Source organism: Gymnodraco acuticeps, unplaced genomic scaffold (genome assembly GCF_902827175.1).
Source record: "Gymnodraco acuticeps unplaced genomic scaffold, fGymAcu1.1, whole genome shotgun sequence".
NCBI lineage: Eukaryota > Metazoa > Chordata > Actinopteri > Perciformes > Bathydraconidae > Gymnodraco > Gymnodraco acuticeps.
Genome location: NW_022992354.1, coordinates 28,626 through 41,172, shown reverse-complemented (window position 1 = coordinate 41,172; position 12,547 = coordinate 28,626). Strand labels below are relative to the sequence as shown.

At 41.8% G+C, this 12,547-nt stretch overlaps 1 long non-coding RNA gene across 1 annotated transcript; it reads right to left on the bottom strand.

Annotated features, from left to right (window-relative positions):
• Window positions 1-12,075: 12,075 nt before the first annotated feature.
• LOC117542152 lies at window positions 12,076-12,547 on the bottom strand. Its single transcript, XR_004568386.1, has 3 exons — window positions 12,456-12,547; window positions 12,250-12,309; window positions 12,076-12,152 (listed from the first exon to the last, which is right to left on the bottom strand). It is a non-coding gene; the product is annotated as an uncharacterized LOC117542152 (long non-coding RNA).

Sequence of the window (12,547 nt, the reverse complement as noted above, 5' to 3'; positions counted from 1 at the left end):
TTTGGCAGCAATAGGAAGAGTTTTTATTTTTTTTATTTTATCTGTTTTTATTTTAGGCTACTTGATCTAGTGTGTCCTTCCTAAAAATCATGTTTATTATTCTCTGCTTAGAGAAAATGTTTATTTTTTATACATGTGTGACATATCAATAAAATGCGTTGTAAGAAAAACTGTTGTACTCATTACCTCATCGGGCTGTAACAGGGAATATGTCTGAGAAACGTGTCATGCAAAAGGTGTATTACATTCCTTCTAATCCAGGGAGTTTAGGAGGTGTGGATAAACTCCATAGAGCTGTACAGAATGAAATGGGTAAACAAGTAAATGTAGAGAAAGTCAGAGAATATTTATCTGAGCAGGATGCATATACTTTACATAAGCCGGCTCGGGTGCATTTTGTAAGAAACAGAGTTTTCGTACTCAGACCGCTGCAGCAATTTCAAGCAGATCTCTGCGATATACAGTCGCTGTCCGAATATAATGATGGTTTTAATTATTTGTTAACAGTCGTAGATGTATTTTCGAAAAAAGCCTATGCTCAAGCATTAAAGAAGAAGACGGGTATTGAGGTTACCCAAGCCTTTGATACAATTTTAACACACAGTGAGATTCCTAGAAAGATACAAACAGACGCGGGGAAAGAATTCTTTAACAAAGTTTTTCAAAACTTATTGAAGAAATGAGGTATAGCACATTATGCAACCGCCAGTGATATGAAGGCATGTGTGGTAGAGAGATTTAACCGTACGCTGAAAACTAAAATGTGGAGGTATTTTACAGCTAAAAACACTCAGATATATAGACGTCTTACCTGAACTAATTGAAAGTTACAATAATAGTTATCACCGAAGTATTAAGATGACACCATTGCAAGTGACATTGCAAGTGAAAATGCGGCTCAAGTGTTCCGGAACCTGTATAACCCTTCCAGCCTTTGTAAAAAAGCTGTTGCCAAAATGAACTTTAAGGAGGGGGAGCTTGTAAGGATATCCAAATTGAGAGGGGTATTTGATAAAAAATATGAGCAGAGTTATACGGACGAGTTATTTACGGTGTCTGAAGGCATACCTCGACAGCCACCTGTTTACAAACTCAAAGATTATGATGGAGAAGAGATCAAGGGGACTTTTTATGAGAAAGAGTTACAAAAAGTAAAGATATCCAAGGACAAGGCTTTTCAAGTCGAGAAAATTCTAAAAAGGCGGGTGATGAGAGGGAAAAAACAAATGTTTGTATCTTGGCATAATTGGCCCGAAAAATTCAACAGCTGCAGGTTGATGCAGGCGAAATCAAAGATGTATAAAAGCAAACAGAATCAACGCTCAGTCCTTCATTACAGCCATGGAGATAAATGAAGGGTTCTACATTACGCTGCCGTCCAATGCCAGCCTTGATGTATTTCAAAACAATACAAGCTCTAGTTATCAGGTGAACCTGGCCCAGCCTTTACACTTGGATGGTTCGTGGCAAGTCGCCATGACAGAAATGTCATACCCGCACACCTGGTACAATATACCTTTTGAAGTAGCCTACTTTGAATGGATAAAGGAACCAAAACTCCCCGACATATCTAATAAGTTAAAACTTCATATGTTTAGAGCTGGTTACAGCATAGCATAACTCAGCTCATGGAGGAACTAGAGTCCTGCTTCAGAAAAATTGACTCTGATGTCACTTTGTACTATAGTCCAATTCACAGGAAAATTTAATTTCTAGGAGGGGGCCAATATCGTTTCCGCTTTCCAAAACCCATCGCTTATATAGTTGGAATAAAACCAGACCAGTGGCTCAAATTTGACGATAAATCAGCAGTCTACCCAGCGGATATATATATGCAGGCTCAACTCATCTGTACTGCTATAGTAATGTGGTCAGTCACCAGCGGGTAGGTGACGCTTTTGCTCCTCTCTTGAGAACTGTAGATATAAGAGGAACATTCGGCGATACCGTAACTCAGTATTTTAATCCTGCGTATTACTTACCGGTAACAAAAACACACATCGAGAATATACAGATAGAGATAAATAACGATCAGAACAAACCAGTAAAGTTCACCTACGGGAAGAGTGTAGTGAAACTTCATTTCAGACCTTCAAAAGCAGGGCAATCTTTTACAAAACGATGATTCATCACGACCCCCAACGTTTTGTGAGTTACTATGAAAATCAAGCGGGAGGATCCCTGCCGGGTTTTTATGGTGCCCCAGTGATGTACGGGCGAGGCATTGGCTCTATATTTTCCAGATTATTTCGTTTTGTCGCACCCCTGGTGAGAAAAGGGTTCGCCATAGCTAAACCTCATCTGAAATCGGCTGCCAAAAATATTGCATCAGATGTTATCAGTAAGGCTGTCCGTAAATTTGGCCCCCAGTCAGACCCCGGATCTCAAGAATGAGCAGGTGGTCTGATGGTTCTGGCAAGAAGGGCCAGGAAGAGACCTCCAGGCAAACGGGTTCCGGTAGGTGTTAAAAAAGGAAAGCACTCAGTCAAAAGAAAATCATTAGGGAAAAAACACCCTCGGAGAAGGAACGTATTGGGGAGAGATATATTTTAGAGTGTTAAATATGGCTCTTTTACATCACAAATCTGCTGAATGCAGCATGGCAGAGCTGGATTTATTTTCTGCCCCCATGACGCAGCTATCTATCGATGAAAAACACTACACAGAGGTCCTTCCATTGTCTGCCATTACGGAGGACGGACCCATTGAATTTGTTATTCCCGGGGACGGGGATAAATACCTAGATATGAATGACACCTTGATGCATCTCAGGATCAAAATAACCAACGCCGATGGGACTAATCTGGTAGCTGATGCCCCTGTGGCCCTGGTTAATTATCCTCTGAATACCATTTTTAGTCAATGCGACGTTATTCTAGGGGACAGGCTAATTTCTCAATCCAGTTCGACTCATCCTTACAGAGCTATGATTGAAACGCTATTGAATTACTCTGATTCTACTTTAAAAACTCAGTTCACTGCCGGCTTATTTTATAAAGACACTGCGGGTGCTATGGACTCTGTAGTGATCGCCAATGGACCAAACAAGGGTCTAGTAAAGAGAGCTATATTCACGGCAGAATCTAGAGAGCTTCATCTGATGGGGGCCCTACACACAGATATATTTTTCAGCGAGAGGCTTCTCCTGAACGCTGTAGATGTGAGAATCAAACTCACCAGATCTAACGATGCCTTTACGCTCATGTGTGCAAATGACTCTACATACCGTATACAAATACTGGGGGCTTCACTTTTTATCAAGAAGGCCACCATCTCACCTGCCGTGCGTTTAGGTCATGCTGCGGCTCTGATGAGAGGTAATGCCCTCTACCCTTTATCTCGGGTAAACATCAAAACCTATAGTATCCCTGTGAATTCCAGAATATGCAACCAAGAAAATCTCTTTCTGGGTAATATGCCTAAATACATAGTATTGGGTATGGTAAATCACGAAGCCTTCACCGGAAGGAGAGAGCTTTCACCTTTTAATTTCCTTCATAATGATATGGAATATCTGGCTCTATGTCAGGACGGCAGACAAGTACCGGCCAAAGCATTCCAACCTCAATTTAACCGAGGGTTGTCAATCAGAGAGTTTTACAACATGTTCACTGCTACAGGGAGACACATGAAAGACTTACCTCTGAGTATTGACAGAGATGATTTCGAACAAGGATACTCACTATTTGTGTTTAATCTAACTGCTGCTGAAGATGCAGACGCACTGTCTCCCATTACAAGCGGTAGTTTAAGACTGGAAATGAGGTTCAGAGTACCATTACCCCAAACGACCACGTTAATTGTGTATTCTTGTTTTGATTCGATTCTGGAGATTAATTCAAAACGTCAAGTGTTGGTAGATTATTGCTAAGAAGACTACAAACATGAATAACCACCAATTGGCCAGTCTCCTGCGTCACATGGTGGGGGACTCTTTCGGTGGGGTGTGGGCCTCAGATCAGCTACCCCGAGTAAAACAATTATTTAGATGCCCTGTATACATGATTTTAAACACCCACCCCTCCCACATGCCCGGAGAACACTGGCTAGCAGTGACTTTAGAGGAAGAGGAAGGGGTTGGAACTTTTTTTGATTCTTTTAGATTTCCCCCCGATTTTAGTCATTACCCGAAAAGCATCCTACATTATCTAGAAAAACAATGTAAAACTATTTTATACCATAACCGGCAACTTCAGAATGTTATGTCTACAGCCTGTGGTCAACAGTGTGTTTTTTATTTATGCAAAAGAGCGTTGGGGTTGTCTTATGAAAATGTGTTATCTCTGTATCAAGATGATGTGGTAAAAAATGATGCTGCTCTAACGAATTTTGTGAAAAAATACCAATGGTGTGAGAGACGTCATAAAGACACTCATTTTAACCACAGTGTTTGTTCTCTACAAATGTTTAAAGATTGTTATAAAATGTAGAAATAAAAAATGTCTGAAGACAAAATTAATTCAGGTGACTCTGTCTTTATTAGGAAAATAAAATATATAATACAACTTTAAGGGGTAAAATGTAACCAGCTAGGACTTAATATTCTGTCCTTCCTTATCCTTTTCTTCTTAAGCAGGGCACTCTGAGGTTCTCCCTTCTCTGCGGTGTCTGGGGTCCCTGCCACCCCCCACCGGGGGGTCGTAGGAGATGATTTACTCTTCCTTCTTCTTTTTTTGGGTATATTTTCTCCATTTGGCTCGCCCTCTTTGATTATACGATATTGTTCACGAGCGTGCAGGTTTTGAAAAGCTGATAAAGGAATGTTGAGCTCATTCAGACTATTTAAAAAAACCCCGCCAGCCTTTAGGTTCCCGGGCATTTGTTTTATACGAACAGGATAAATGTTTAAATAAATCTAACATGTGTGAACCTTTTACAGCTGTCCCCTTTTCTACAAATTCCCCCGCTGGTGTCCATCCAGCTGTACTCGTGATTAATTTACTCATAATGTACTCAGCATTCTTACGGCTGCGCGTAGGAATGTTATGAAGTACCTCGTTCTTTATTTTATCATCGGACGTGCCATCCTTTTCTTCTCCTTTTACTAACCCTGTGTCTTCGGGTAGAGTTAAAGTAATATGTCGTTCCTCATTCCCGTCTTGTTTGAGTAAGGTGAGATATCTCTGTAGCAAGGTATTGTATTTTCTTATTTTTTTCACAAGGGGTTAATCCTGTTTCGTTTAACACTGCTCTCATTTTTTCATCCAGAACATCTTCGGCAGTGCGTCTCATTGTTTCCTTACTATGGGGATTAGTTACACCAGTCTGATTGAGCTGATTAAACTGGTGAGGTGATAACAAAAACATCTTTTGACTCATGATCGAGTGAGCCCTCCTAAAAGTTGTCCTAAAATGGGGATCACAGCATCAAGCAGCGGCAAAAGAAAACCTCCAGATTGTTTTCTTAAGGCCGTGAATTTAGTTTTTAAGTTGGTCTTTTTATCGGCCAAGGGTTTGAACATTTTCTTTTGTTTCTTGAGCTTCTTATACTGAGCGCCTGATAGTGGAATGTTACCCTTTAAAAGATTTAGAGACAGCTCACAGAGTGATTGAAGAAAATCCGTGGAGCAGTTCTTGAGAATATCCTTGCGCCTCGATGCCTTTGCGTTACACAAAGCCTTCAGCAGAGGCATGTTTCTTTTTAAACGGGCCGACATACTGTTTCAAGTTTTCGTTTTTGGTACATAAACAACTGGCCACTGATTAGGTAGTGCTCCCGATCTAAGTCTGTAGATGTCTGGACAGCTGGGGGTCATGTCTACGATTAAATAACCTTGAGGTTCCGTTGTAGCGTCTTCAAAACTTTGTAGGAAAAATGATTTATTACCCGGGTGTATCTGTTGAGCAAGTATGTTCATCTGTAATCTGTCTCTGGGGTTTTTAAACAAGACCATGTAATTAGTATTCAAACTAATGGTACGACTGTTTTTCCCCTGATGAAAAACATTTTGGGTAAGCATGATAACACTCATATTTCTGTGATGACGGTATTGGGTGAAAAGTCTGACTACTTCAGGATGCTCCAAGGCCTGAAATATAACATCGTCCAATATAATCAAATGACTTTGATCAGGAGGAAATAGAGATTCATCTTGAAATGATTCAGGCAAATCTTTGATGAACTTTATATTTTTATTATTTTCCTGCAGTTCAGCATACATGGGCTGGAAAGAAGTATAAATCCACACAATATTTTGAAGCTGTACATCCATTACATGAATACAATTTTGCAATACATTCTTGACAAAAAAAGTTTTTCCGCACCCGCTGGGGCCCACGACTAAACAAGAAAAAGGAACTCGTAGTCGGGGCTCAAAATCAATTTGACGGGGTGAAAACATTTTGTCTCAATACCCAAAAGGCAAAGTATTTCCTCCGTCTAGCAGACGTCTCTTATCAAACACAACTCGGAACTTTTTGGTGAATGACACATTTCTCAAAACGAAACCCTCTTTATTCCGTACAATGTTGTGTTGCTGGGCCTGAAGACACCTCCCCCTCTCAGTGTTTTGAACGTAGCCTTCCACCAGATCTGTCAGACTGTCAAAGTTCACTCGTTCACAACATTCGTGCGTTTGTGTAATGCCTTTCACACGCATCACAACCTTTTTTTTTATTTTTGGTCTGATAGGCATAACTTTTAGGGCCTGCTGAAACAAACTCTGCAATTGTGTCGCCCCCCAGTTCGTCTGTCAGATCCCCCAGATAAACCCCCATGGGCAGTCTCACCCGGTCTCGTCACATAGATGATACTGTCTGTGTCGTAGTAGAAGACTCTGTGCTGTAATTTCTCCAATTCACTGTACAGTTTCAGCCTGGCATACGCAGTGGTAAATGCTGCAACGAATATGTTATCTACCTTGTTGGGAGGAGAATAGCATTTTTCACCGTAGCACCACTGAACAAGAGCCGTTCTGTCGTTGAGGAATGAGAAATACTTAACCTTATGTTTAGCTGAAAACAAGAGGTTAAGAAATTCTTCTGTTTTGGTCACAATCTTAGTCTGAGTCAGGTTGTTTCTCTGGGCAAATTTACCCCAGAAACTGTTGAGACATAGTTTTGCCACTTGTCTTTTGGCTGGATTTGATTTGATTTTATATGCATCCAGCAAGATACCCTGCTTAGCATGATAGTCTGCCACATACTTTTGTCTGCTCTCATGATCTGTGGCCTCTGAAGGGTAACCTGATGCTTCTTGTTTGCCCTTCAAAAATGTGTGTATATAGTCTACAAAAATGCTGTCACTTTTCTTCTCAAAATGCCACACCTCTGTGATCTGAGTCATCTTGTATCTCATGTCCAGGGCTTTGGTGAATTCTGTGGTCACCCAAACTCCTGTTAATGCTCTTTCCTCTTTGCTGTGCATGCAGGGCCCCTGTTGGTTGTTAAGCTCAGCGCATGTACGGCATAGGGTGAACACTAGCTTACCCCCCGCAGTTCGGTAGGGCAGGACAGGAAAGTAAAGACCCTTGGGAGGGTCTACTGTGGCTCTGATTAACCCAAAATAACTGCGAGGGTCTTTGAAATCTCGGAATATGAGCTGGGGGTGTCCAAGGGGATATAGGCCTGTACAGTTTACAAAAGGGTAGAGTGAAGTGAAATCGCAATAATGAACCAATTCATCTGCCGCTGTCGTGTGCCTCAGCTTTACAGCACATGTCCTCCCTCCGTATAGAGCATCGCGGGGGGTCAATGGTTCTGGCGCTTTGTATTCCCTGAGGAAAGCCTGTAAATCTTGGTTGGATTTTTTCATCTCAACCCATGTATGCTCACGCATAACGATCACTTTGGCCCCGTGAACAGACTGTAGCTCATGCAGCTTTTCCTCACTAGCAGCATGGAGCTGCTCAAATGTGCCACCTGTCAAGGGGTTTTTCTCATGGCCCTTGTAGAAAGATGGACACCCATGATAGAAGCAACCAAGAAATTCCCAGACAATCTTGCCCCCGGCTACTTCGGCAAAACCATCCACGACAAAACGTCCCACTCGTTTTTTGGTTTTGAAAACTTTTTGGTTAGGGATTCTGAAGCATTCGGGGTGTCATTCTGATCAACATGTCCACCACTTTGCATGGAGCAAACTGGTGATTCTGAGTCACTAACGTGTCCACCATTCTGCACGATGGAAACTGGTGATTCCGCAATGGTTGAAGCTATGCTATTTACTCCATTCAGATGGCTTACGGCCTGTCTACACTACAGGCATCGACAAATCTTGAAGCTGGGCATGTCTGAAGCTTGGCGATTTTTTGCGAGCAACGCGACCAACAACCAATCACATGAATCTCCCGCCCCCGACATACAAAGCAATAGCAATGTTAAAACGAAGTAAACTGGATATAAAATCCCCAAACAGGCGAAAACCTACCAGTTTCACCCACTGTCTCTGCCTCCTCCCTCCATGCCTGGTTCCTCCGGTTTGTATCCCGGTAAATAGTTCTGGTCGGAAAGAACCGGGTGATTTGCTACCGTAATTTCTCGTTTGGAATATGAGGAAATGAACTGCGGTCTGGCTCTCCCAGCTTGCACGCGGTTTGATTGGCTAGCGCTTGTACTGGCGGGAATTGCAAAAACGGGATTTGATTGGCTGACGCCAGCTTCGAGCAAGCATCGAGCCTCAAAAGTTGAACAATGTTCAACTTTTGACGCCGATAGACGCTCGCGATGCTTGCAACGCCTTGCCATGCTACCCACAATGCAGTTCGGCGAAGTTTGAAAATATCCTACGTCACCCCATTCAAATGAATGGGCGAAGCGTTGAAAGCATTTTTTGACGCCTGTAGTGTAGACGGAACGTTAGTCAGTCTGCGAGCTGATTTAAAAGCCCTAGACCAGGGTAAGTGTCAGAGTCTTGATAGCATTCTAATACCCATTCCAAAGCGCTATCTAAGGTTGTGGGATGGCTTGAGTTTGTTTGTGATGAGATGGGAGGTTCTTCGTCGTTTAACTCAATGATATTGCCCGAACACTGAGGAAATGACATATCTCCATACACGAATTCCTCATCACTGCTTAGTTCATTTATGTCGTTTATAGACTGAAGAAAAGAAAATTCTCCATCTGCTAAATCATCCATGTTTGACCGTTTATGAAACCAAATCAGAAATACATTTGTCACAGCTGAAGAAACATACCGGTCGGTTACATCGGCATCAATTTACATGAGACCCTCCAGCTTATTCAGTGGGTGTGTCCATAAAGTTGGCAATAACAGCAGTGGGGGTCCACCTGGTAATAGCTTGACTGATCTATACAGAAAAAAGACAAAGAAAAAGAAGGATAAGTATTTGAAAAACACATGGTTATACATTTAACGACTATTCATTTATCAAACATCTTGTAAAATAACTAGTGCTGTCAAACTTATCGCGTTAACGGCGGTAATTAATTTTTTGAATTAATTGCGTTAAAATATTTAACGCATTTAACGCATGTGCAGAATGGCCCGCCCCATACAGTACGTGCCACCAGTGGCAGCGCCAGGGTATGGCTGGGGTAGGCTACACCAGAAATGGCTTAGCCCCACCATGAAAAATGATGTTAAAGTAAGCAAAATAAAGTCTGCCAACTCGCGCGGAGTAAATTGCACAGACAGCAGTTAGTAAGATTCATTTCAGCAGCCACGGTTTTGAAAACTTTTGTCACGTAGTGATCGTCTTCTCAATAGAACATCTTTGATAACGGCGTGGTGTTGTTGCAGGAAGTCCCGACGGAGAATACTTTTGCTGTAGTACAGGGGTGCACATAACTGGTACGCAGGTTATGTGCGTAATCTCTCTGAAATGCGTACCGTCACTTGTGTCACAAATCGCATTTGCGTACCGACGTACTTGTGAAGCTTTTCCAGAAGGCGGTTAGATCACCGGACGACAGAGTCGGTCTCCGTGTGCACAGACAGGGCTGCTGTTAACGTCGGTCTGTACAACGGAATTGTGCCAAAACTACGCCAACCGGCTGCGGAGGGAGACTCCCCCCCTTCACTGGAGAACTGCGCTAAAACAGCTGATCACAACGTTCACACTCTGTGGTCACGAAGTACTCCACTAGCCGCCGCCGCCCCCCCCCTCTGTCGACTTTCCTGAAGTACTTCCCCGTTGACAGGGCCGGACTGGGACAATAAGTCAGGCCGGGAATTATACACCCAGCCAGGCCACTACCAGTTTTATTTGTCAATTTTTACAGCGTTGCTGCCCATAGTGATAGCCCTCTAAATCTACTACCCAAAAATAAACATATGGACATGGGTTACTATTTTTAAAAATGTGCAAATCTATTTAGGAACCTATGTGAACATATTTTAAGTGGAGGTGGACCTCAAATCCTATAGGGGGGGTCCGGGGGCATGCTCCCCCGGTAAGATTTGTTTTAAATGTTGGACTTAAATGCATCAATCTGGTGCATTTTGAGGGGGAAATAAAGAGACTACACCCATATGAAACAGAACTGTATACATTTAAATAATCATAAAATCATGGCCATAACCAATAACATACCATATCCAATATGAAAAAACATTGAAACTTGTTTATTTATTTGTTTTTGGTTCATTTATAGTTGTGAGTGTGTCTGTGCTCCTGAACCAGCCTCACCTGTCTCTCCCCTTGCTCCTCTTTGAGGCAGCAGCAAATACTAGTTTTAGCTCTCAACAAGTTTATCTTACCTTTTTTCACCTAGTTAAAAATTTTTTTGTATTATTCATGCATATTTTACCAATCACTACCCCCTCAAATGGAAATATGTGTTTACATAAATGGTGACCAAACCCTTCGAGACCCACAGAGATAACTTAGACTAAGTTAACTATCTAAACACTCAGAGAGTCCTTTACCTCACCTGAGCTGTAGTTATCAGTCTCTCAGTCTGACAGGAGAGGACTCTCCTCCACCTTGTTGTTGAAAAAGCTCCTTATATCCATTATCGCAGCTAGCTAGCACCAGATGCTAACAACAATACACGTAACCGGTGCGCACGCTTTATCGCGCCACACTAACACACACCCTCCCGAGCTTGAATGACACACAAACCAATCGAGGGCATTAGTATGATCTGTATGAAAGTGGCCATGTCGGCAGGCCACATCATGTATACAGCCAGTCACCCTCTGTGAGGCAGAGTCAGACCCACATTTGCGCAGCGTTGCGTTCACAATACATACATTTAAAAAAAAAAATCCTCAGGCCACTTAACAGGCCAGGCCATCGGGAAACCTCCCGGTCCTCCCGATGGCCAGTCCGGGCCTGCCCGTTGATATAAATCAACACGTAATGAATTAAGACCCCACGGTTTGATGATTGATAGATGTGTGGGTTGTCTTTCATTTTGACACGCAGAAAAATGTTATAATAAACATAGATACTGTATGTTAAATGGATATATCCGCCTTCTTTCATTTATCTTTCCATTCCCACAACAATATACATAAATAAATGGCATATTTTGGACATAGTTCGAATGGTGATTAATCATGATTAATTAATTTTTAAGCTGTGATTAATCTGATTAAACATGTTTAATCGTTTGACAGCCCTAAAAATAACCATACAACTCATTTACCGGGTGATATCTCGTCAGGAGGGGATCTGTGAGGAGTGATATATCGGCCTGAATCTCACGCAGAGTCTGTGCTGATGGTTCACCCTCGACCTGAGGACTAGGGGCTGAGTCTGTCTGACTCGATATGAGCATGTCTGGTTGTAACTCAAAGTCATCCAGATAGGCACTGCAAGTGTCAAAATCGGCCTGCAGTTCTGGTGGAATTTGCAGGAAGGTTTCAGACTCCAGCGGTTGCAGGGGGGCGTTGAAAAGGGGGGTGTATGCCTGGTTATCTGTGTCCCGGGGGAGGGCGACGGCTGTACTCAGGGGGTCTGTATTACCTCAAAGGGTAGATTGTGTGTGAACTCCACAGGGGGAAAGTTTTGATACACAGAGCCTCTGTCAGTGTTGTAGACTTCGCCACCTTTTTTAACAAAAGAGTAATAAAAAAAACGTTATTCGGGGATACTTTGCACATAAAAAACACATTTGATTTCAAAATAAAATACAATTAGTTTAAATATACTCACTTTCCACAGGGGGTGAATTAAGGTAGGCTCCAAGTACAAAGCAGATTCTTTCCACTAATAGTGGCCTTATCTGACTCGGAGTATCCTGAGCTGAGACACACAGAAAGATTTGATTATAATCTACACCATATTACGCTATACTTTTCTAATTAAAAACATGTTAAAAAGAAGTAAAAAAGAAACTCACCTAGTATTTCAATAATCCTATGACCCCACACATTAGGGTTTTCAGCACACAGGATCTCTACTGCAAACAGAAAAACATAATATTTGTTAAGTATCTAATAATATACTATCCACATATATATATATAAATATATATATATATATATATATATATATATATATAAACAACATTTAATAATTACATGATATTATAAGATAAGTACTTACCACATTGTTTTGTGATGGCGTCCAGGTCAATAAAGCGCAGAGCTGGAATGGTAGGATAATACATCCTCTAGTTTCTTCAAACTGTAGAGATC